This window comes from Pundamilia nyererei, unplaced genomic scaffold (genome assembly GCF_000239375.1).
Source record: "Pundamilia nyererei isolate P.nyererei 1_Seehausen unplaced genomic scaffold, PunNye1.0 scaffold00248, whole genome shotgun sequence".
Classification (NCBI taxonomy): Eukaryota; Metazoa; Chordata; class Actinopteri; order Cichliformes; family Cichlidae; genus Pundamilia; species Pundamilia nyererei.
The window spans coordinates 535,922-556,671 of record NW_005187649.1 but is presented as its reverse complement, the minus strand read 5'-3'; the positions used below and the strand labels follow the sequence as shown (position 1 = coordinate 556,671).

At 38.8% G+C, this 20,750-nt stretch overlaps 1 protein-coding gene and 1 long non-coding RNA gene across 2 annotated transcripts in view; one reads left to right on the top strand and one right to left on the bottom strand.

Annotated features, from left to right (window-relative positions):
* The window catches only part of LOC102212198 (rho GTPase-activating protein 21-like), a 96,500-nt gene that overhangs the window by 9,405 nt on the left and 66,345 nt on the right, over positions 1 to 20,750 (top strand). The window lies entirely within an intron of this gene.
* LOC102211174 (uncharacterized) lies at positions 7,425 to 8,210 on the bottom strand. The gene is made up of 2 exons (XR_312172.1): positions 8,155 to 8,210; positions 7,425 to 8,069 (listed from the first exon to the last, which is right to left on the bottom strand). It is a non-coding gene; the product is annotated as an uncharacterized LOC102211174 (long non-coding RNA).

The following is a 20,750-nucleotide window of genomic DNA, read 5'->3' as shown; positions in this document are numbered from 1 at the left end:
AATAATCTGTGGTTTTTGGCACCCGCCTCGGACGCAGCCACTCCGACTCTCTCCCAGCATCATCTGCTGCTTCTCACTGCGGATATACATAAGACATATCTCCCTCATTAAAACAGTCCTGTACACCTGTTCCCTCCCCGCCTCCTTGCCGCCCAGAGAGCTCACTGTGTCACCCCTCCTCTGCAGCAGGCCAGCAAACCACGCCCCCACCACAGGACCCTAAGCGCCTCCATCAGGAATTCAGTGGGAATGCAGTGAAAAACACTAGAGGCCAACTTCAAGCCAACAGCACAAGTTATCATCAAGTGTGCTGTGTGATTTCTTACTATTACTGAAGGCTACTCATCACCAAGCTAACACTGTTAGCTGGCGTTAGCTGCGATTAGTTTTTAGACTGCAGACTGGTAGACTTGATATCCAGTGTTGGGGAGTAATGGAATACATGTACCGGTGTTACGTATTTAAAATACAAAATATGAGTAACTGTATTCCGTTACAGTTACCGTTTAAAAATGTGGTATTCAGAATACAGTTACTTTGTTGAAATAAAGGGACTACACAGCAGTCTTTTCCTTTTTCATATATTAGGCTGTCCCCTCTCTATTTTTGGTAATTCCACGCTGGTGAAAACCCAAACAAAACACGCATTAAGAGGCTCTAATGACTGTGTCTCAATCTCACGGCCCATGTCACCTCTACTGCGGCCCGCATAAATGGCGTGAAGAAATATTTTAAAAAATTATAATTCAAAAAATGATTTACTATGAAGGCAATAGCCAGAGTGTTACAGGCATAGCCCTAAAGAATGTAGCCTCATGGGTAGTGTAGTCCATGCTGCAGGGAGAATATGGACTGCCATACCCGTTATGTGTCTGTGAGCGTGACGGGGGGAGAAGAAGGAGAGTGGAAAAGTACGAGTTGTCAGTTGCCGAACAGAAACGAGAGATGGAGTTTATTTATTTATTATTTGTTTAGAGAAAAAGGGGGCATAAGTCCTATTAACCTGCAACAATTGTGATACTTGCTTCCAATAAAAGATAGCTGTGGCTACAACTGTAGCTGCCTCCACCAGTGTATGAATGTGAGAGTGAATGAATAGTGGTATTGTAAAGCGCTTTGGGTGCCTTGAAAAGCGCTATATAAATCCAATCCATTATTATTATTATTATATGAAACAGGAACAAGAGATGGAAGCATGTAAATATAATAATAACCACTACAGCCAAAAAGAGTGCCTGACGAGCCCAGTTGTAAGTGAGGTATCAAGACTCGACTGTACACAATGTATTACTCGGAATAGTTTTCTGTATGAGATCACTGCAAAAAGTGCAGCCTTACCTAATGTCCACCCTACCTACTGTTACTCATTTTATATTAAGATTTACAAATCTAATTGGTATTGGTATGGCGAGTAGCCTTCAGTAATAGTAATAAATCACACATCAATAGTACATTCATGTAGTTGTAAAAAGCATGACAATATATCATGTAATCCAAAGTATTCAGAATACATTACTCTAATTGAGTAACTTAACGGAATACGTTACAAAATACATTTTGGGGCATGTATTCTGTAATCTGTAGTGGAGTACATTTTAAAAGTAACCTTCCCAACACTGCTTATATATTAATGAAAGCCAATACTAACATAGATGCATTGAATGAGAATACAAAACTCATCATTGGAGTGGAGTAATCATACCAAACTACAAACTGGTAGGTCTGGTAAGTCAGACTCTTTACAGTTTGAGAGGCTTTGAATATTTTACTATCCAGATCTAATCTGAACTGCATAACAAGTATTTATAGATTAGATGTTACCATATTAAATTATCATTACATGCATACTTAAACATGTGATTTCATGTCACTTAAAATTTGGAACCCTTGGTCTACTACTGTATTAAATTAAATCATTAACTGACATGATTTCTGACACATCTTTTCTCTCCTAAGTGCACATTTGTTATTTTGTTTTTCATCAAAGCAACATGTCAGGTGATGTTATTTTCTGTCATCAGCAGAAGCCATTGTTGTTGACGGCTTTGCACCCCACTAACCCTGTATAACGCAAGGACAAAGTGCATAATTGACTTTTTAAAATCCTGGATGCTGAAACATGTATGTATACAAAAACACTTAAAATAGCATACAGGAAAAAGTAATTAAAAAATTTGTGCACAGGCAAAATCTATTTAATGCATTTAATCTCTGGGCAGAACATTGTTTGTTTTGAATAAGTTCTATTCAGATGTGATTTGCATTGTTCAGATTGAATTGCTCAACTTGAACAGATAGTTTTAAAAACTCAATTTGAAATCCAATGCATTGGTTTGAAAATGATTGACACTAAACTGAAACTGAATTTCATATTTTAAAAAATGAATTTATTTGCTTTGAAACTGTATCATCAAATCCTTTTTTATTAGTGATTCGGCTGCTACACTAAAGCAAACCACTGATGATATGTTTACCCAGTTGGAGCTTTGAAACCTTTGATAAATGTAGTCTCAATAGTGGAGCCAAGTCTAAGTAAATAACTGTATAATATATCATAATATATTAAAATAATATTGTTGCACTGTGATCAGTGTAAGATCAACTGTGTATTATTAATGACACCTGAGTATATTTGTTGTTGCTTTTAGACGTCTCTGGTTGAAAATGTTTTTCCTCTGCAGTAATACAAGGAATGTATTTGAAACTGAGTGTGTGACAGGATGCAGCACAGGCAAGATAAGACTTTTTTGTATGTATGAGCTGGCAGCCTGTTGAGGGGTGGGGGATTTAAATCCAGTAGATTAAGGCTGTTGTGTAATGGTTAGATGGTCTGTGCTTTGTGAGACTGACACATGCCCTCTTGAAAATACATTCAAATGATCTTATATAAGTACAGAAGTACATGAATGAATATCCTGTTGAAATTCATTGTGGTTAAATCACTATGATTACGATGTCCTACTCAGCAGTAATGTGCGTTCATGTGTTGCACCTACGCAGTTTATGTGAGCAGCTTGCTAAGATTAGATGCTGGCTTATGGCCATATTTATCCAAAACTAGTGAGTGACTTTTGATTTATGGCATAGTATGCTTCACTGCATGGCTGAAGGCCTGAGGGAAAATGGGTATGTTCACAGAAAGCTTATCTTCAGTGATCTTCATTGGCTGTCCACTTTGTAGAATACATATAATTCAAGTAATGCAAGTGCATGGCCTTTCTATAGCTGCAGGGCAATGACACTGATGACACTGATGGGAGGGGATTGTCCTATGAAGCAGAGTTTTCTCTGAAGATAGTAGTTCTAATGTATTCAGATTGCATGAGATTACACAGGGACCACCAATGAACCTGGATAGAGATGTGTGTTTTTAAATCGAAAACTACTATCGGTATGATGACTGTTCATATGGCATTTGTAAACATGGGAGAAATAGTTCACGTACAAAAGTTCCTCATTTGCCCAACCTAACTTCTAATTTGCCTTCAGCTTACAGTCAGCTTGCTCTCTAGTGGTCAGCCTGCCCCACTGCACAGACAATCCTCAGCTTCACTGGAGATAAGATGGATTAGGTATTTAGCGAAATCTCTTCATGCTGCTGTAAATAGACAGATGGGTTTGAGCCCCCCCACCACCACCTAACCAACCAAACCTACCAACCTCCACACTCACCGCCTCTCTGTTGCCGTGCCAGGCCACAACATGACTGAACACAAGTGAACACAGGCAGATAAATGTCTCTTTAATTTCAAAAGATTACTTCTACTCCCCTATTCATCTTTCTCATTTTACTTTTTTTCAAAAACACTTGTTTAGTTTCATTGAAGCTTTATGGTTTTACAGTGTTTTACTGAAGTGACAGACAACACTAAAACTAAGAAAGACTGTGCCACATTTATCATGCAACATGAGCAGTTTTTCCTTTTTCTTCATATTAATTTGAAAATACAACACTGCTCAAAAAAATAAATACTTTTACCAGAGTATAGCATCAAGTCAATTAAACATTTTGGAATATTGATCTGGTCAGTGGGGGGTAGTTAAGCAGTTTAGCAGGTGCTATATAAAAGATCAACAGTTGTGATGGTTCCAGTTTCCACAGACAACATATCCTCAGCATAACCATGTATAATATCCACAAAACTTAAAAAAAAAAAGGTTATAGACACACAATACGGTAATATTATGTTGAAGCACAGTACGTATCACTCCGCGAGGCTCCCGACTAGCCGTAATGCTCCGACAATCCGGTGCGGCTTCGTAGCTTAGCAAAGTCGTACTAAAACATTTTTTGACAGATTTTTGAGTGCCGTGTACCACATAAAATTGGTTCGAGGTCAGTAAGCACAACCAGAATTCATATAGAAGAATTATAAGGGGCACTGTCGATTTTTCAGAAAATCAAAGGATTTTAAGAGCGACTTATTTTCTGAAAAAGGCGGTAATAACGACGGCCCGCTAGCATGCTTTACTAAAAAATGTGCTTTGGTGTGCATCTGATGGACAAAAGCCAAACCAGTTCCACACCACTGAAGTTGTGCCATTTTTACAAACCAGTTCTGGTTCATCTGTTTCATTCAACGATCCACTGTCGCTTATTCTCCATCGCCGCCATGCTTTTTCGGCCAAAGGCACTGCGCATGTGCGTTCTACCCATACTCTAAAGCAATATTTCATTTTCTTATCATTGCCTAACATTATACCGGTATTACCGTGAACAGTATGATATGGCCACACCCTACGAGGAGGAGCCAAACTTCAAGTGATTCAACCATCCAGCAAAGACTGAAGGTCTGCCACCGCCTTTAGAAGCGGCAACAAACGAGGACATCAGAATTAGGAGCATTTCTTCATTTTGTAGGGAGAAGATGGGAAGCCAGGCAGGGTCCCATTTCTGCACTACAACCAAACCGCACACACACACAGAGAAAGACAGAGAGGAGGTAGAGCACTTTAGAGAGAGAGAGTGGTGAGTCAAGCAGTGAGGACAAAGAGACTGTGACAACCAAACGTTCCTCAGCTTTGTACTTTGTCTCTACTGAGCTGTCAAAATGTTTTTTATTCTGAGAATGATATTAATAGTATTCGTTCTTTGCTCTAATCCGTCTTTGTTCTTTCTTTCTTTTCAGTTTAAGCTTACACATTTGCATTTTCTGTGTTGTCCTGTAGAGCCAGAAGTGATCAAATTTGGATAAAAGGGTGAAGCTCACACAGCTGTGAGCTGTATCTGCTAATTAGTGCCAAGTAAAAGATTAATAAAATAATAAAGTTTTAGTCACTAAAGCTGAAGCACAAGCTTCTTGGACAGTCCATACGAGAACATATCATGATAGCAGTGCTCCAAAAAGCACCAATACCACAAACACTATTAAATTAGTATACATGAGGCTAACTGTGAGCCCTTAGCTTTGAACCTTAAGGGGAAAATGTAATTTAATTAGAGGGGAACTCTCCACAGAGGTCAAAGCTGGTTTTTGTACCCATAGACTCATAGATATATAAATATATGAGATGGAAGTTGGCACTGTGATATCATGTGTTTGTTTCTGAAGCACCAATATGAAGCCTCAAAGCATTTCCATTGCTCCCGTCTTGGCTGCAAAAACGGGTGTAAAAAGAGGGACGGGTCTGATACTGCACACTTTTAAAAACTGTTAGCAAATTAGCATGTCATTTCCATTTTGAAACATCCCATATGGAAAAGATATATATAAATCTTATAAAGTTTGTATCTGTCTTGTGTGAAACTTGTATGAAAAGCATACAAGAGTGAAAACAGATATAAAATCCCTTGAAAATTATATAAATGAAACTTGTATTTCTTGGATACTTACTAAAACAATATATGAAAGTAATGAGAAAGTGGCAACTTTCCTGAGTAAATCACATAAGCCTTATATGATTCACTATATGAAGTAGGCCACATCTTATGCAAGTCTTTTATAAGTTTTTCATATTTCTTTTCCATATGGGATAGTATGACCAAGATTTGCAAAATAGAAAAATATTTTTATTAAGTATGATTGAGAATGGAGCACGAGCCCATAAACTAAAAGTAAAGTGTTTACATCGATCATTGTTCATACCAGTTTTTTTTAACACTGTAAAGTTTGACTTGCTGGCCCCTATTGGGAACTGTGTTGTTTTTTTGTTTTTGTTTTTTTAACTTCAGCGTTGGCTTAACTTTTTAGCCAGAGAGATTGTTGTGTGAATAAAATCAGCCTTGGGACATTTTTTTGCACATTTCACGATGTGTTTACTTTAAACAAATAGATTCCTGGAAGGTTAGAACAACATTGTAATGTATCAACTGATTGTTCCAGTCTTTAGAGTGCATGTGTGGAGCATTTTTGATGTATTCTGTAGTTCTCCTACATGTTTGTGCTTCAGTTTTTGTGAACTTAATTGTATTGTTACTTTGCTCTAAACAAACTTTAATTAGTGTCAGTCCATTCTACACACCCATTTTTAGAATTAACTTTCTAAATAGCCTTGCCTTAGATGATAAATTAGCACTTCAGGATTCATGCATACAATCTTTATTTTGATACCAAGATTGTTTATACAGAGTTTGCAATTGCAGAGAAATACTCTATTCATTTTGGGCATCTCATTCTGGAGCAGGAACCACAGAAAGATCTTTGGCACTCAAGAGGTTAACCTCTAGCTCCAAAACCACAACATGGTAACAGCCAAAATGCTAATGGGTGACACTGCAGTGCCTACATCCATCTTTTATACTATCAGTTCAGTTTATGATAGGCTAAAGTTGCAGGTTGGGAGGGTCACAAAATGCATAAGCTGAGAGACTGGGGGATGATGGGATGGTGGGATACTGGTTCTGTGCAGGGCCCCCCATTGTGAGGATGAAACCCTTTTCAGAGCAAAAGCAGATTATCACTGCAGCCTGACCCCATATGTGCATGAACACACAGACTTTTGGAAAGGAAATTTAGGGCCTTTGTTTTGGATCAACAAAGCTGTTAATCTCTTGTTATGGAAGATGTGATACAGGAATTTCAATAAATATCTGTGTCATGGTCTTTGGTAATATTTCAATATGCCAACAACAAGAGAGCCACAAACAAAAGGAATATATGGTGACTGCGCTTTGGGGTCCCTAGGGGGGACTTGTAAAAGCGCTATACAGATACAGGCTATTTACCAGAGCTCGTGTGTAAATTTACTGTTTTTGTTACGTAACATCTTTTAGTTTCTTAGACTACGCTTGTTTAGCATGTACTCTAAATGCAACCTATAGTGCTTGATGGGACTGGGACTGTTAATACTTTTCTCCTGACCTTTTTTGTGCTACATGCTAAAGCTTGTGAAATGTCAGCACCGTGTACCAAACTGAAACAAAGATCTATACAAATATGTCCAAGAACAATTTGAATGTATCATTTTTCCTTTGACTCAGAGCATTTATATTTAGGCTTGTGAAACATTTTAGTAAGCTTACCGTGAAATCATTGCAATCATTGTTTCAGTTGACTCAATACATGAGATACTTCATTTTCATTAGTTGAGCTTCTTATCTGAAAAGATGTTCTCTTTGAAAAGTTATAGGATTACAGTGTTACAACCATTAACCTAAATAAACAAATTCACAAAAGCATAAGCTCAATTAAGTAGAAACAAGGAATTCAATAGTTAAAGGAAAGAAAAACAATACAATCAAGAGCTTAAGTAAAATCTGAAAAGAATAGTCAATGCAGAAAACATTTCTGCATCCATCCTTGAACAGCTGAAACAGATATTAACAGATGTGGTTATATTCATCTGGATCTGTGTCAGCTGATAGAGAAACTGTACTGAGTCAAACTGAATTCAAACAGCAGCATCAAATGACAGGAGGGTAATTAAGTAAGAAAGGATGAACTTGTCATATCCATGATTTTCTGATTGGACTCAGATTGGGAACTTCCACTTGTTAGTGATAAACTCCAAGCAGTCTGATCCACAACTTTGCAGTACAAAAGGGTGCTAGTCAGACAGATCCGCAATCCTCTATCTTGCTAGATCTCTTACTCTCAGGTAACTCACACCTCAGGTCCAGTTATCCTGCACTGAAGGAAGCAGAAAGCAAGTTGCAGTCTCTCCACATTCAAAAACAGAAAAACATTTGCATACAGTAGCACTAATCCCACTTACAGCTCTTTGTTAACAATCCAGCAATGAATGGATGTCTTCCTCCAGCCTAAGTAGCGGGCAACTGATCACGAGATCACAAACAGGTGAGATAATCAGCTCAGGTGCCCAGGTGTTGGCAGGCGTAGAGCAGGAGGATGGCCGGCCTCTAAGACAGGGGTGTGGCTAGTGCAAAAGCAAACACAACACAGACAGTCAGAGAGAGGAAGAAAAAAACAGAATGAGAGAGAGACAGAACAAGTGAGAGACGAGTCAGAAATGGGGATTGGAGGACCACGACAGCAGTACTAGCAGTACTAACATTATTCAAAGTTTCACAGTTTATCAGGACAAGCAAGACAAGTAGCGGCTGCCTTTTAAAATCTAAAAGTAGATATTAATTAAATCTAAAGTGATCCCTTTTATTTCTTTGCATGCACCCTTGACATTGCTGCCATCCTGTGGCCACAATTGACTACTATAAAAAGCAGGGTTGCCTTTTTTCTATACAAATCCACAGTGCATCTCACTTCCGTATCCCAGCTTAAAGTTGTCTTTTTTGAAGGGGGTGGTTAATGCGCATGTTCTGGTCTTTGACAAGAGACCAATGGGAGTTTAGCATGCTAGACTACCTGTTACTGGTTCTGCTTCTGCTCCTCTTACATCAGTTAACATCAAACATAAAGCCTGAGGGCCAGAATCAGTCTGGCAAAGACTCCAATGTGGCCCACTGGTAGACTTCAGAAAATGTGTAAGAGTGCATAGATTTTAAACTTTTAATTGTATGTCCAAAGTTTTGCAGCTTTTCCACATGCCATTCATACACAAAAGTAGTTAAGTAAAAAATAAACAATTAAATGACAGAAAAACTTCTGTTTTTCCACTATCTACTTTAAAGATTTCTCTTTTCCATAGTTTAAAAACTCTTGTTTTATAAATACAGTCAGGGCAATAAGAAGCACCAATGCCACATGATAAGAACTTTTTTCCTCAAATATCTTATGTACAGAAACTGAGATGTATTGTTAAAATTACACTTCTTTTACTTATATTAAAATATCTGCACGATTAAATGTTTAGTTAGAAGTCTACACTGACAGAAAGGGCAGTTTCTGTCCAGCCCTCTTAAGATCAAAGTTGGCTGTATGTGGGCGACAGAATAAAATGAGTCCGACATCCCTGATGGTAAATGGAGCAGCTCTATTGCTTTACGCAACTTGCCTCATTCACCCATTCATACAAGCACTTTTTCTCAGTTTTTTCTATCTTTGTTCACACACATTTGTACTTCAATTGATTCATCAAAGAGCAACTTGGGGTTAGTATCTTGCCTGAGGATATTTGGCATGCAGACTGGAGCAGCCAGGGATCGAACCACCAACCTTTTCAATTAGCAGAGGACCAGCTCTACCTGACTTCCTGTGTTTACTCCTGTTTGTGGAAAAAGAGGTAACATTAGTAAGGTGCCAATTTTGTGTTATTCATCATCATAACAGATAACTTTTCTCTTTGCTTGTTAATAAATAAACAAGAAAATATCCAATTTCTCAGTGTGACACCATGTTATCATCTCATGTATGCTGGAGCAGTGTTATTAACACTTTAATTGTTTAATTGTTATTAACACACTCTTGTTGCTGTCCATGATATGTGACAGAATGTCACATATGGAGCTTCAATTTAAAAGCTTTAATTTAAACTAAAATTTAAAATGCGACTGAACAAAGCACTGCCTTCATTAAATCATTAAAACCAACTCATTATCCTGGACTCACATGTTGGTAACTCGAGCATAGGCTGGCAGCCACTTTGTATGATAGGCTCCCTGTGGAAGCATTTTTCTTTAGCGTTCTTTTATATACTGTGTCTGACTTTGTGCGAGAGCAATGTAACACCAATAGAGGGTGTAGAAGTGCCTATCTACACTCTCACCCTCCCTTGGGGCTCCGTGTCCTGCTCTTATATAATGACTCATTGAGAGCATGTTAGTGCACAAGTAGTGCATGCTCTTCTCTCTGTCCCAAGGGGACTGTTGGCACAGCAGCACAACTGGGGCTGTATGTTGTTACACTGTCTATGATTTTGGACACCACACAGATATATACTTTTCACTGCAGACGCCATTATCTTGACATATGTACCTACCCTAACTGTAGTTACAGACACTTCTTCAGTACTTACAGTTCTAAAACTAGAGTCCACAACACAGCATAGTGTAAGAAAGGTGTCTGATACAATTCAATGAAACGAATTTTAGTTGAAATCAGAGGGTCCACGCACCATATGTCTGGGTGAGTTGCCATTGAGCATTGTCAAAATCGCACATTAAATTAAAAATGACTGACTTCCTGTTGGGTTTAGGACTTTTGTACATCTTAGATCTGGCTGCCTAATTTCAGACTCATAGATGAAACTTAATGTAGGGGCTGCTTTTCAAAAATGTTGTAGGTGGTGCTGTGGAGCTATTTTGCAATATCCAATGATCAGAGCCATAAAAAATGAAAGTCTTCATCAAAATGGAGGTGTTACAAGTTTCAAGACTTTTTGAGCTTAGCCTGCCCCTGGGTTCAGGGTGGAACTCCCATCAAGGTTGTAAAGTTTGGGAGAGATTCAACAAGGTGTCTGTGAGTTACAGCAATTTTGTGCTTGATAAGATAAGATAAGATAAGATAAGATAAGATAAGATAAGATAAGATACGATAAGATAAGATAAGATAAGATAAGATAAGATAAGATAAGATAACCTTTATTAGTCCCACTAATTGTCATTCATGCATTTGTTTCATCTCGTCTGGACTACTGTAATTCTTTGTTTACTTGTTTATGTAAAGCCTCTTTGGATCGTCTGCAAGTTGTTCAGAATGCTGCTGCAAAGCTTCTGACCAAGTCCTCCAAGTTTTCCCATGTCACATCCCTGCTGATTCAGCTGCACTGGCTCCCCGTTAAATTCAGGATCCCGTTTAAGGTTTTGACCTTGACTTTCAGGGCTCTGCATGGACAAGCACCAACATATATAAGTGAACTTTTGCATCCATACATTCCCAGCAGGTCCCTGAGGTCATGTGACCAGGGCTTGCTTGCTGTCCAGCACACGAGGCTGAAAACAAAAGGCGACAAACCTTTTGGAACTGTGGCCCCCAGATTGTGGAACTCTCTCCCTTTGAGCCTGAGATCTGTGGACTCAGTGGTCACTTTTAAAAAAACAGCTAAAAACCCATCTTTTTAAAAATGCTTTTAGTTGATTTTTATTTTTAGGTTTTAGCTTCTGTGAAGCACTTTGTGATTTTTATCTTGAAAGGTGCTATATAAATAAAGTTTTACTTACTTACTTACTTACGTGGGAAATTTGTTTTGTTACAGCAGAAAGTGGATAGTGCAAAGTTACATAGCAAAAATTAGAAAAACACTGGAATAGGATAAGAATAAGATACTGTACACAACTGTACACAATAGAATAAAATAAAATAAAATACTATATACAATAGAATGGTAGAATTGAATTGATGAATTGATGGAAAAATGTCGCAATTAATTTGATGACAACTCACAGTTTTCCATGCATTCTAAGCACAACTCATCAACGCTTTCCTGGATAAATTTGAGGTTGCTGTGGTTGACCACTTTGAAACTGGCACTGGCAAATATTGCATTTGAAATATGTTCAGGGGTGGAGCCTTATCACACGTGAAGAAGTTTGGTCCAGATTGGGCAATGTATTTGTGAATAAGAACCAATTAAACTTTCATGGTGAATGATTAAAATGCAGTGTGGACACACAAAGGCACCACAATTTTGAATATGGCCCACATCTGTAGTTTAGACTGACCAAATATGAAGTTGATTGGATAAAATCCCTCAGAAGAGTTCAAAAAGGAATAATTCCTGGAAATGGTCAAGTTAGCGCCACAATTTCATCTTCAATTTAATATGGCTGACTTCCTGTTGGGTTTGAGTCATGTACCCAGTGGACTTTTAGTCCTGTCTTGGCATGTACCAGATTTCATACATGTGCATGACACCCAGTTGGGGCAGTTTTTTCACTTTTGTAGAGGGTGCTACTGAGCCATTATGTCCAAAACCAATAAAATACATAAATAAATAGTAAAATACTAGACTGTGTCTGAGTTTGTGAGCATGTTAAGGCCCTCAAAAAAGCAATTAATTTACCAAAATAATAAAAATAATAAATAATAAATGGAGCGGCTCTGAAAGTAGCATTTAATTAAGACACATTGCTTTACAATAAATCCTACCTTTCTTCAAGAAATTAAGCTATTCACGAACTCCACGCAGTTCTTGGAGGATGACGGAATTGATACCATTGACATTTGACGCACATAAATCCAGTAGGATGCAGTTTGAACTGTCATCTGTAATTGCCCACTAAGGTTTATGTTGAGCAATAATGTTGAGCAATATTAAAAATGTTAGTGGTTCTACTAGATTTTAAATAAAATGTTTTATTTAAGTAAAGCGTATTATTTCTGATAAGAATCGTCTTCCTATATGCAATGCCTGAAACGCAAAAGTACATTTGAAGAAAATGCGTAAACATGTACCCATATTTATTTTGAAGTTCCAACTTCCGGTTGTGCTGTGCCACATGCTTTTAGCTGAACTGTTTACGTTGTGGACTGCTGGAGAGAAGAGCACAGCCAGTCTGCTCTACACTCCAGCACGATTTAAGACAAAAATGTTGACAGCAGAGTATGTCTTTTTGTCGGTTTACGCACGCCAGACGCTGACACGCCAATGAATGGAGTTACTTTTTGCGTTGTTGGAATTCCACCTCGCTCAGACGCTGAAGTAAGTCAGATACAATAACTGTTTTTCTGGTGACTGGAATAATGTTATTATAATATTGATCAGTTCTTCCCGTCGGGGGGAAACCATCCCATAAAGACGGTAAATCTACCCACAAATGGATGCTACTTAGTATAATCGTATACTAGACGAATCAGAGCTTTTTTGCCGTAAAAAGTCTAAACCAAGGATGTTAAACTAATTTTCCTGCTTGAGCCCAATTTAATCTCAAGAGCATGTAAACAAGTATATGCTATGCATATGATGAAGAATCTGAGGTGTTTAAAAAAAAAGAGATATGAATGATATTCGTTATTTTCATTATTTTTTTCATTTAATTATTTATCATTGTACATGCACTACAATTTAGCGAATCTAAAAGTGGACAGACCATTCACATATTTGAGGAACTTAAGCCTTACTTGCTAAAATTCGTGCATTCTTCTGTAAAGCTGAAAAGTTAAATGATTTCACATCAATTATTTAACTTTAAAAAGCCCCCACGCTGGCCCAGTGGGCCACACATTTGACAGTCTTGGGTTAAACACACAATTAATAAATGTTTCGTTTCATTAGGAGAGGTGTGGGATAGTTTCCACAATAGCTACGTCACAGCATTGACAGACAAACTGCAGACATGACTTTTTGTGCACTTTTGTTCTTGTGCTCTTGACCATGTCTTACGCAACTTGTCAAATTCCCAAAATTAAAAACAAAACTGCAAACCACATAATGTTAACTCATAAAAAACGTTATGACTGTAAGTGCATGGTTTTGTCAGAAACTCAAAATCTGTGTATTTTACTTTCCTGTGAATGTCTACACCACAGTTTATTCACTCATCATTGACACCGTTCTACACATAATACTTCACATATCTTGCAAAATGGAGGTATGGGGTGTGGGCACATAGCAATGGAATTGGAATGCATGTATTTCCATGTGCCAGCCCACATATGCATATTTGGCAACAAAAGGCACATTGTAAGCTTTGGTCTTCTGTTAGTGCAGAAACATTTACTCAGAAACATTTCATGAGCCTTTTTAGAAACTAATTTGCTAATCATGATTCTGACATTTGTTGTGTCCCTTCACTCAGCACATTATTCTTTGCTCAGATTGTGTGAGCTGTTTTCTCCCCTAACTTTTAATATTTTCAGAGCTTATTATTGTGGGTGTGTTTTCCTATTATTGTCACGGCCCAGTTAGCATCAGGGTCATACACAAGAGATAATTATAACAATGGTGGTCGAACTTTCAGCTTAAAGGAAGTGACTCGACTGTTTTCATCAGAAGTTACATCTGTTGAGTAGCAGTATCTTTTATTACAATATCATTTATTAGTGGATACTATTTATTAATTATTTTACTAACTTATTTTAAGGGAGTTGAGTACATGCTAGGTCTGCTGCATCTGTAACAAAACAGATTATATGACAAAACAAAGGGAGGTACACAAATGAACATACAAGTTTGCTGTGTGTGTGTGAGTGAGAGAGGGAGAGAGAGAGAGAGCAAGACAAGAACATAAGTGTGTGTATGGGCGTTTGTCATGACATACTTGAAAATGAGGGTGAGAGACTGCAACAAGCCCCCCTCCCCTGAAAGCAAGAGGTGGACAGGGAAAGACAGTCCATGGTCCACAGCCCCCCAAGAATAGAATAGAATAGAAAAGAATAAACACTTTTTTGTCAGTCAACTCATATACCAGTTAGTGCACACCAAATTTCAGTGAATTTTTTCAACATCAGACTGTACAAAATACATGATAAATGAATCTAAATAAGAATCCCAGACATGTACACGTAAGAATATAAGAGAAATCTTTATGGTAGATAGCGGGGTTTTTTTTTAAAAGTTTTTCTGTCATTTAATCGTTTACATTATATAGATATATGTGTATTAGTGCTGTCAGCATTAATCTCGTTAAAATGACATTAACGCCATTAATGTGGCAAATCTCCGTTAGCAAGTTAGCATAGATTGCCCCATGCGTGGGGCTGCACTGCGCTAACACGTTAACGAGCTAACCGTGCTAATGTATTGACACCGTGAATAGTGTATTAACACAATTCATCTAAAATTACAAAAAAAATAATAAAATCAGAGTATGAAGAAGTTATGTTTGGTACTGTAAAGACCACAAACATGTTGAACAAATCATTTTCATAACTTGAAATGCAAATATAAATTGTAAATTTCCAAAACCTATGTACAAATTTTGCAAACAGCAAAGTTATATGCAACTAATTAGCTAAAAATGCAGCCAATGCAGCATTGTAGCAGATAACAGGGCATTGCAGAGGATGGTGAAGTTTGTGCAGAGGACTATCTGGTGCAAATTACCTCCCACTGAGGACATCTACAGCTTCAGATGTAGAGAAAGATCCGTCTGTATCCTACGCAACCCAACCCACACTGCACATGAACTGTTTACTCTCCTCCCCTTTGGATGGAAGCTTCAGAAACCACTTCTAACCGAATGCAGTCAGACTGCTAAGCTGCCCTATGCTCAAAGTGAACACCTTACACCTTAAAAACATGCCACTCTGGAATTGTTGTTACTGATGTTTTAGTTAACTCTGCACTGTGCACTGCTGTTCCCTGCTGGTGGAATTTTGTACATTCATTGGATCTGTTGCAAAAACTGCTTGTAGGATGGGTTTTTGCTATTAAAGGCTAATGTTTTTCATATACTGTAAGGAATGACCTAAGAGTGGAGATCAGAAAGCATCTTTGTTTGTTTGGTTGTCTTCTTTGTCTCACAACAGAGGTTTGAAACTAAAGATAACATCAAGCTTTAGTTAGGGTCAGCCTTTAGTATCTAGTATCTATGTCAGCTATTTAAGCAGTAACGGCATTTAGTGCATGTCTGAAAAGCCCAGGCTACAGTCTTCTGTTGCACTGATGCAGTTAGTGTGTGAATATTATTAAATGTGCTTTGGTGGTATGCGCTGTGAATTCACGTATCATCTGATGAAACAGAAGAGAAAGTCACACAGCCTCAAGGGAGCATCCTCTCCTCACAGCCACTCCTCGACTGGGTCATAAAAAAAAAACAAGCAGAGCACATGCATATTCTTGTATGACTCACACACAATATTATGTTATTTTTGTTCTGCCTAGACTCATGATTGTAAGTTCCTAGCATCAGTAAAAACTATAAATAAAAAAGAAAGAAATCATTATGAGTGCATTGGAAGGGGAAGTGAAGGCCAGAAGAGGATAGGAGATGAAGATGCAGAGTCTGCTGTATGATGTTTGCATGGCTGTCACCCTCTTTTAGTGTCTCTACATCACACTTTTGTTTCCTTATCTTCATTCGCCCTTTCTCTTGCTTTCAGTCTTAACTGTATTCAGGTGTTAATAAAACGAGCACTGTGGGCCTGACAGCACTGTTAGAGCTGTTTGGTAAAGCCTAGAGGAGGATGGACACGTGCAGCCACACACACACACACACACACACAAGCTGGCATTCACATTTAGTTTTTCTAGAAGCACTAACATTGATGCAAGTTGGCGGTTCAGTTGTAATCATTTATTCCTTCTCTCAGAATCCCACATTTACTCAACATTGTGTTATCAAAAACACTGATGCACAATACACGTGTTGTTTTACACTTACTTACAGATTTCTCTTTAAACTTATTACACTTATGTGTTCATGTCAAATCTCTTATTGCACTCTTCAAGACCAATTCATGGCTTTGTGTACATGGGCAGTTCCTTAAATCCAAAACTTTTATTTAAAGGAGGAGACTTTCAATTATTAAAACAATAATTAACATGTGAGCATAGAAGTTATGGTCTGCCTTAACGTATAAAGCACCTTGAGGCAACTGTTGTTGTGATTTGGTGCTGTATAAATAAAACTGAATTGAATTAAACTGAATAGAAGGGAAGCAATCTAGGCAACAATGACATGTCATGAATTTGCACACTATCTTTGCCAGTTTAGCTAATTTAACAACAATCCAAGCAGGTTTGTCTTTTTCCCCGTTAAAGCAGCAGGCAACATCGATGAAAATTGTGAGAGGATCCTTTAAGGTTTCAGGAGAATTGATGAGCGATTTGATTAGTGAAAAAACAAATATATGATAAACCGATTTCTAAAATGAAACCACAATAGTGAAACAAGCTTAATACAGCTACCTCTAGTAAAAATTAAACACAATGTCACTTTACTCGCTAATACAACACCGACCTTACATGTTTAGCATACAGTTGTTCCATAGTGTAGTAAATAAAAATACCTACTAGTTATGTTATATGTTCAAAGGACACTGTGTGCGGAGCACTGTATATGTAATACCCTAGAAAAAAGCAACCAATCCTAACTAATCATATTTCTGCGCTCAGGGAATGTTTGTCGTTTTTGCTTGACCTTTTTTTTGATGATTTTTCTGTCCCATATAAATTAATGATAATTGTAATGTAAAATAGACCCACATTTTATGTGTTCTGAAGAGCAATATCAGCTAGCCAGTTGTGAGTTTAAGAGAAGCTGACAGGAAGAGAGAGAGAGAGAGAATAGCATTTCTCTTTTCTCTACCAGTGGCCTGGACTGTTAAGCTAAAGAATGAGATGAATGTGACTGAAAGAGAAAAAGAAGGAGAAGAGAGAGAGAGAGAGAGAGAGAGAGCTGGCATGTCAGCAAATAGTCCCAAGGCAGAGAGAGAATGAAAAGAGACGCACAGTGGAGAGGGGGGAAGACTATACTTAGACACCAATACTGCTCTAGTGCCAGAATAGAGGAGAATATCTTATAAGCACCGTGGGATTTTTGCATTACTTATTTGAGATGGACTCGTTTCTGAAATCCAGAGATGAGTGATGAATATAAGCCAACCTACACACAGCAAACCACTACATCACTGAACTGAGTGTGTTGCATTTGGACAGTTACTTTGAAAGCTTTCAAGAGGACGAGCTGAAATTGAAGAGAAGTACCAGCTTATTTTACAACTAGAATTAACCTGGAACTGATGTTCTTTTATACAAAGAACGTTATATCTAAATGAGAGGATATAGAGGGCAAGAAGAAGTGATATTTCCTGTTTTGATCACCAAAAAAAAAGAACACTGTGGACTTGCTCAAGAGAAAATTGAAGAAAAGTGAACACCATATTATACTTGAAGTTTGGACTGCGTCTGCATAGCTTGAACATCGATCTTTAAGACCTTTGAAACATGACCAGATGAGTAGACTTACAGACTTTGTGCTTTGCCAGTTCTGATGGTGCTGCTTCAGTAGTTAACACTGTGTAGAACTGTTTTGGTTTTTTTTTACCACCAATTTAGCTTACTATTCTGGTCACAATGCAGCAAGTAGAGACTTTGCACAGATGAACGCAAATCTCAGTCTCACATTCTGAAGCTTTGGTGTGTTTTTATGTGTTTGCTACAAAGACAATACATGTTTGTTTGAATGTGGAAGTTCTAATGTTGAGGGTGTCGAGTGTAGCACCAGCTCCAGCAGGCCACAAGTGGCGATTCCAGTGCTCTGTCGGGGTTGACTGTAGCGATGCCGAACCTCGCTGTATCTGGCTGGCTGTTTTAAGGGATGTTTTACCTCATGCCTCCCCTTGTCAAACACCCATCACATCAACAAGAAGAAGTGCATACCGGAGGGTCATACGTCGCCGTTGCTTGTCTTGGGTAATTAGTTGTGATAAAGCAGTATTAACAAATTTGATTTATTGGTTAAAGGACTAGTTTTGTGCATGACAATCTTAAACTTGACACACTATGTGGAGCGCTTTCTGCTGGATTTCATTTGCTATCTGTACAAAATTGTTTAAGAACAATGTTTTTGAAGAAAAAGTGTCCCATAGCTACTAATACGCTTAAATAAGTTCTAAAATAACAGTTTAAAATCAAACATCAAACATCTCATGTTATTTAGCACCCAAAACATTTAATCTAAAACAGGATTAGGTTTCAAGGGAGGTTTGGGGTGATGACCAATGATCATGTAGACATCATTCCAATACCATCAATACCATCAATACCATCGCGTAGATATCAACTCACCAACAACAGGGTTTTGGCCTTTCAATATTACATCATTAGTAGAGTCAGCATGTTTCGACCATGTACCTCATATAGTAGCCGTTCTGACTATTATGGCTTTACTACCTGAATCAAGCAAATATTATAACAGAACACTTAATGTTTTACCTGTTCCAGCTCATATTTGTCCCAAAATGTCTAGTAATTGTGGAATTAATAATAATAATGGATTTAGATAGCACTTTTCAAGGCACCCAAAGCGCTTTACAATGCCACTATTCATTCACTCTCACATTCACACACTGGTGGAGGCAGCTACAGTTGTAGCCACAGCTGCCCTGGGGCAGACTGACAGAAACGAGGCTGCCATATCGCACCATCGGCCCCTCTGGCCAACACCAGTAGGTGGTAGGGTAAAGTGTCTTGCCCAAGGACACAACGACCAAGACAGAGAGCCCGGGGATCAACGGAATGCCATATTTATAATTTGCAAAGCGGCGCCCAGGTGTCACTGTTGATGATGACGTCATCTAAACAGACATGCAGCGTTCGGCTGCAGCACCCCCATGAGGCGCTAGAAACTGACTGGGGCTCCAAACAAGCCAAACGGAAGTGTGACAAATTGGGAGTGGAGAAGGCCATTTTTTCCTTGGATTTTGCAGACAAGGGAATCTGCCAGTGGCCCTTGGTTAAATCCAGTGTTGTGAAAAAGCGAGCAGTGTCTAACCGGTCCAGGAGTTTGTCGACCCACGGCATGGGATAAGCAGCAAATTGCGTTCATCCTCGTGAATGAACTTATGAATCATGGATTTTAAAGTCTTTTTCAGCCACCCCACCAGCCCGTCAGTTTGAGGGTGGTAGACGCCGGTCCAAACAGATTTAATGCCCAGTAATTCATACAGCCCTTTAGAGTCCAAGACATGAACAACGTGCCCTGGTCAGTCAGTTTCGTTTTTGGGATACTGACTTAGGAGATGACGTGAAACAGTGCCTGCGCCACACACTTTGCAGAAATGGTGCACAACAACACTGCCGTGGAATATTGCGTTGCATAATCCACCAGAACTAATACAAAGCTATATCTGTGTGCACTCCAGTTAAATGACCCGATGAGGTCCATGCCAATGCATTCAAACAGAACCTCCATTAATAGTAGTAGGCGCAAAGGCACTTTTGGAAAGGCCTGCTGGTTAATCAGCTGTCACTCTGAGCAGGAAGCGCACTATCGGTGCACATCCGCTCGGATGCCCAGCCTGTAAAATCAGGCGCCAAGCAGATCACACAGATGCAGCCTGTCTTTAATCAACACAAAATGCGGGTAGGTCCACGCTGCATCAGGGCGCACCAAGTGACCATCAGTTTTTATCACTCAGTCCCTAACCCCTAACCCTGAGCAAAGGGTGTCAACAGCTCTTGCGGAAAATCTTTAGTGGAATGAATCACTGGAGTCGGCGGGGCCTCACAAGGCCCTGCCACCTCCTCCTCCCCAAAGTCACTATCAGATGCCCCCGCGTCCACCGCTGAGCACAGCGCAGACACCACACCCCGCTAAAGGTCATGAACACATCCCGACACACACTGCCCCAACAGGTTACTAAACCCCAGTCAATCTGTCCCCAGAATTAAGGAATGCGTCAGGCACGGGCTAACTGCAGCCTTTACTCTATGCGTTTTGCCCTTGTATTTAATTTGCAGGAGCACTATGGGATATTCAATTCAATTCAATTTTATTTATATAGCGCCAAATCACAACAAAAGTCGCCTCAAGGCGCTTCATAGATACAGAGAAAAACCCAACAATCATA